At 44.8% G+C, this 6143-nt stretch overlaps 1 protein-coding gene across 1 annotated transcript in view; it reads left to right on the top strand.

Moving 5' to 3' along the window:
- LOC100745013 (5'-3' exoribonuclease 2 homolog) overlaps positions 1–6143 on the top strand; it is a 31144-nt gene that overhangs the window by 22809 nt on the left and 2192 nt on the right. The gene's annotated exons all lie outside the window — the stretch shown is intronic.

Consider the following 6143-nt stretch of genomic DNA (forward strand, 5'->3'; position numbering starts at 1 on the left):
GGGCCGGCGTTCGAGGGCCTCCATTACCGACGACTAAAAAAGAGGAACAGGAAAACGCTAAGAGAAAAAGAGGAAGAGGGTAGAAGGCCAGGGGGCGTGGGGTAGGGGAAATCTTGAGTTGCACCCGGCTCGTTTCTTCTTTTCCACGGCTCTGGCAAAGGCGAGAATGAATGCGTGCAAACGGCAAAGGGCGGAAGAAGAAAGGGAAGAACCATGACGAAAGAACGGAAAAGAGGAAGGAGAAGGACGGAGACGGAGAAGAAGAAGAAGAAGAAGAAGAAGGAGGAGGAGGAGGGGAAGAAGTTGAAATCGCCAGCACGCGAGAGAGGTACCGGCGAGAAAAGAGGAAGCTGAAGGAGGCAACGGAGAGGACCATATACAGAAAAAGAGAAGAAGGAAGAAAGCGGTCGGAGGAATTACCGGTTCGTTGGCTAACTGGCTTCATAGAAGAAAAACCTCTTTATATCTCGCGCGCACGCACGTAAGCTGGTAGCGTGGCTGAAAAACGCGCCTTTAAGCCTCGAGTTTCATCGAATACACCCCGTGTACGAGTGGTACGCGGAACAAAGCCACCGGAAATCGCCCGAGTGGTACTCTGGCCTGCCTGGCGCCATCTTGTACACGGCTACCAGCCACGATGGGGAACGCACGCTCTTTACTCCCTCATTGTTCTTGTCGTCAGGTAGTTGCGCCACATTCGGATGGAACATCTCCCACCTTCCTTCTTCTCTTTCCCTCTGTTTTTTACTTCGTTGTACCCTTCTCTCTTGCCAGATGTCTTGAGACAAGTGACGGAGGAGCGCCGAAATTGTGACCACTTTGATGTCGAGACTCTGTTGTTCGGAGGCCGGAGATGATGTTACGCGGAGACGCGAGTTCTCGGTGCTCGTTAGAGATTCCGATGGAGCTGATTGTTGGATACGTTGTTAATTAGAGGAGATATAACTTGCTATTATCCCTGTTAAATTTGGCCCGCTGTAGACTGAGCTGTCAATCTCTCGACGTTGCACTCGAGCCTTCAATTCGAAAAAAGATTCTTGTAGTTTACCATTTGATACTTGCCTTGGTATTGGTAATACAAGGTATTTTAGGTTTCACTTACTATTCGGTAACTTTCTTCCATTCCGAATTCTATTTATCATACGCCTTCGAGATCTATGCCGATTCGAAAGTTGCCAATACGCCAACCTTGACCGTCCCGTTTTCCCTTTTTCTTTTTAAATATCGAAATCGCTATCCGTTCTTCTTGCGCAAACATTATTCCTCTCAAGCAGTTGGGTTAGGTGGGTGTAGGTAAACATTGTATAGCACGTGTAAGTAGAAGGTAAGCTAAAGCTAAATAAGCGTCTTCTGCTTCCTCTTCGTCCGTCTTCTCGCTCTTTCTCTATCTTTTTTTCTTTCTCTTTTTCTTTCTCTTTTTCTTTTTTTTTTTTTTCGTGCTCCGATACACGCCAGCAGGAGCGTGTACGAAGTGTCTCTTACCAGCACTGGTGCCTTTTCATTCGAGTTAGTCGGTTGGTCTCGCCTCTAGAGGAAAGCGGAGGCTAAAGGGTTTCGATTTCCGTGCCGCGGCCGTACAAGTCTTTTTCACTTTCATCCGCGGCAGAGAAAATTTATACGCGCCTCGAATTCACTGGCACGCCTTTAATTTCTAATTCTTCGAACGGAAACGCCGGGTAACCGGTCGCCTCTGATTCGTCGCCTGGGAAAATCATCTCTCCGGTTTACACGCCGCGTCACCTGCAATCAAGATTCCGTCGATATCTTTCACGATGCGCAAAATCGCGATATTCAAACTATATACGCTCTATCGAACTTGTCGAAGACAGTGAAAGAGCGGAATACGAAATTTCGCCAAACAATTATCCAGCATTTTCGTTACTAGTTGGATCGGAGTTCCAGAATTTTACTTCGAATCTTGTCGTTGCACGAGAGATCAAATATTTAATGCTCTATCCCGGATCTCTTTGTCGCAAGGAAGATTATAGTTCGGAGTGCTAGAGCGTAAAATTGTAGGCAACGGTTGGCTTTCGGTTGAAAGTTCCACTTGCGTTTCTATGGGAACTGTGAACGATAGATTCGGTTTTAGCGGAAAACTTTGGCAAAATCTTCGACGCTGTCGATACGACGAACGAAAAACGACAACGAGAAGGGAAATTATGGGGCTGGATAGTCGAGGGGGGTTTCGGGGAACGACGGGGTCGGTCGGGAAAGTGTAATTTCAGTTTGAAACAGGAACGGGAGAGGCCGACCCACATCGAGGCTTCGAGTGTTTGTATTGCTGACGCGGCGATCCAATCCAATCCAATACCCATGGCGGATAGGCAACACACAGTGCATATACTATCTACGTATGAACGTATCTCCCTCTCTTTCTCTCCCTTCTTCCTCCTCCCCCTCGCCCTGTCGCTTTCCCGTCTGCTTCCCAATAGAATTTCGCGGGGTTCGCGTCGAGCAGGCGGAGCCTTCATTTTGTAATTAATTGTCCGCCATTTTAACATCGGAAAATCATTTTTTCCTCGGCGACCACGACTTCCCAATTAAATCACCAGCCATGCATGGATTCTCCCGTTGTTTCTGGCATGAAGAACGGTGTCGGCGATGAAACATCGCAGAGATTCAGATGATATTGTTTGGTGATTTCAATATAGACGATGTCTACCATCTTGTATATTTTTAACGCTTTACCTGAAACACGATAATATTCGAGGTATCATGGAGAAACATTGACTGTTAATAATAAAAGATTTATCGAATCACTCCGGTATCACAGTCTCTTGCAAAATGATTTCTTTCTTGCAAGTAGCGTCCAATCTGCGTCTGTGTACGATCGCCAAAGTTAGATCGTACGAATTAGAGGTTTCGTCTCGTAAATCCAAGAGCGATTCAGTTACTTCGATGTCTATCGAAAAAACTGGAATTCCAGCGTCGTTATATTTACGCGATTCGAAGAAAGAATCTTGGCGCATGAATCGAAGAAGCGAACGTGGCTCCTATGGAAACAGAGAAATTAATACCCGTGGCGAAATTCAGCATAGTGCCGTCTAATTAAATACCTGAGCGTGGCAACGATCGCGACCCTCGGGATAGGGTTGAAGCGGTTAGCCGGGGCTGCATGCGTGCTAGTCGGCTGCTATTATCATAAACGCAACAATAACGAGGGATGATCCGACGTGTAAACTGTTAAACCCTCCTCCCCCTTGGCTCTTTTTTCGGCGAGGGTGAGGATTACCGTGGGGGCCCATCGAACCACGTTCCCGGGGCTGGAATCCACAGGGGATGTTATTGTTGCCGCAGAGAGCGAGAGAAAGCGGTCGTCGAGCTGCTGGAAATAGACACAGTGTAGGGACTCTGTAACTGTTAGGCTAGAAATCTACGGGACCATGCCGTTCAACCCTCGATAATATTGACGGTATTTGCCGCCTCCTATTACGAGCTCGATTGAACCAAACTATACGATTATCATGCGTCACTGATAGTCTCTCCAGACTGGATCGGGTCCTGAGACTATGGGGAGAAGGGTGACCTTTGTTGCAGGGTTTGAGCATCTCGATGATAATTTCTTAAAACGATGAGAGGTTGGCGAATCTTTTTGTCGAAGCGTGTTCGTTTACAGATCTGCAAATAGGAGTATCTAACGGTGTAAAAACGAATTATACGAAGTAGTTGACATTGATCAGAGAATGGCTATTACTCACAGGAAAGGTCACTCGAGTGATTGTCTAGCTCCAGGACAGAGCTCCAAGGTCTCTATAATTTACTCTGTAACATATTATAATAGAATTAACATATATTCTTTAGCTAGCTTTTGTCGTATCTCAATTAATATCATTTATTCATTTATTTACTTATCGTACAGGAAAGTATTCCGGCTAGAATACAAACTGAAAGTATATAATGAATAATTAATTCTGCAGTTTGGAAAAGTAGATATAAAAAAAAAATAGATAAATAGTGGACATGTTCAAATCATTACTGAAAAAAATCGCGGCTTCGCACATCCGGTTAATAGGATCACAGATAAACAAGTTGAAACGTATCTCTGTACCAGAAAAGGGTCACGAGGGTCTTAATGGGCTGCGGACAACAACAAAGTTAAGCCTATTCGTGATAATATTTAATATGGTAATTGCTATGATCAGCGATTGCCATCTTCTACCCTGCATACCGCAAACTTAAGGAAACGCGATGTCCGACCAATGCGCGATACAGCAGCCCAAAGGTGTTAGAGTATGTAAATTTCGCGGTGCATCGTCTAAGAAAACCGTGGCCTTCATACCCTCCTAACAGAATCCCTTAATGCGAGAGACGAAGTAAACGAGGAGCGTGATAAGGTCATCGAAATCGCGTATCCAAACGATTCCACGAAGATCTCATGAGAAAACACTTATCATAACTCAATGACACGCCGTTGACCACGCACCAATGCACGAAATTAGCAAATTCATATTGCGTTAAGAAAGTTTTCCATGCATCGGGAAAAGAACGATCGAAGATTAACCATATCACGCGAGAAAGTTGGCAAATTCATATTGCGTTAAGAAAGTTTTCCATGCATCGGGAAAAGAACGATCGAAGATTAACCATATCACGCGAGAAAGCATAAAGCTGCAACGCTTGAACAAAATTGAGACGATACCGCCAGCACCTTCCGATATTTTAGAATTACAAATAGTAAAAATATCCTCAATACCGATACCAAAGTTGGATAGGTGTATGCGACGATTAAAGGAAAAGTGTGAACGGACTACAAGTGAAGAAGCATAGACCAGTGCGAAATATGACAATTTATGACTCTAACGATAGAATCATTATCCGGAAACATATAGCTAACGATTCCAAGAGATTGCCGTTAATTATCGACAAAGTAATAATAGCTCTAGTAATAATCTTCGATACGAAGTATACGGAACAAACAAGATAATCTTTATACCGATTTGTACGTTTACGAATACGACGAGCTTTTCTTCTTCCGATGAATGACTTTAATAAGATTCATTTTATATATTCTTTTTGCCAATATATATGACATAATACAAGTGGCTACGTATATAAGAAAGAAACCGCATCATTAGGGTCAAGATTCGATAGTGCGTCGTCCCAAATAATAGAGTTGAAATAATCGCACATTCCCAGATAGTCGTCACGTCTGAACTATATTTGTATCGTTCGTTATTTAATAGCGGCCGAGACGATACGTTCAAACGGAGATCGAGGATCATACATTACACAAAGATACACAAATTTTAAGTTTTATCTAAAGATCGATATACTAAATAACAAGTTGCGCGAGAGTCTTACGGAGGGTAGTGCTTTCCAGTTGAACGGTTTAATCGTGGACAGTTCCGAGAAACAGTCTTTAAGCAGAATAAGTGGATCGATGGTCCCTTGGTTAAATACATTCATAGCAGACAACGAGCGACGCTCGCACGTGGAATACATGAATACGAAATCCTGGAACTTCATTACCGGAAGGTTACGTGAGTCTGCCAAGTCGCGGAACGCTCAAATGATACTTGCACGATGCGACCCATCGACCATGGGGGGCACACAGTCAACCACGTTTCATCGACGGCTGCACAACTCCTCCGCGGGTAGCTTATAATCAATTCAATTAAAATTGATTTCCACTCATCACGATACATCAAACAAAACGGGCCGTTGGTCCCCCCTTCTCTCTCTCTCTCTCTCTCTCGCTTCTTTTTTCAATGCTCTCGCGGCACCGCTCTTATTTCGTACTCCCCCTTGACTACCGTAAAAAGCATGATATCGCGATTCGAAACCGAGTTATAAATATTCAACGGGAGTCAAAGATGGAGCAGGGCGAGTAGTTAGAAAAGAGGGGGCGGGGGGTCGCTCGTAACCGTTTTGTTCTTTTGTCAGCGTCGTCGTTATATCGTATACCTTCAATTTTTTCTGTCTCTCCGTGGCAGTCGTGTTTACGTGGGCGTGCAACAGCGCGAGGATTCGACGGCTCGCTGCCGTGAACAGGCGGTTGAAACGACACGATTCGCGTATAACCGGGGCCTATCCTTCCTTCTCTTTTTCTTCACTCGCGCTGGTACTCATTCACTCTGGTATACGATGCAGCGTGCGTGCCTGATTTTTCTGTACGCTGATGCACTCGCCGGGGCGAGGCACGC

This window comes from Bombus impatiens, unplaced genomic scaffold (genome assembly GCF_000188095.3).
Source record: "Bombus impatiens unplaced genomic scaffold, BIMP_2.2 scf_0318, whole genome shotgun sequence".
NCBI classification, from domain to species: domain Eukaryota; kingdom Metazoa; phylum Arthropoda; class Insecta; order Hymenoptera; family Apidae; genus Bombus; species Bombus impatiens.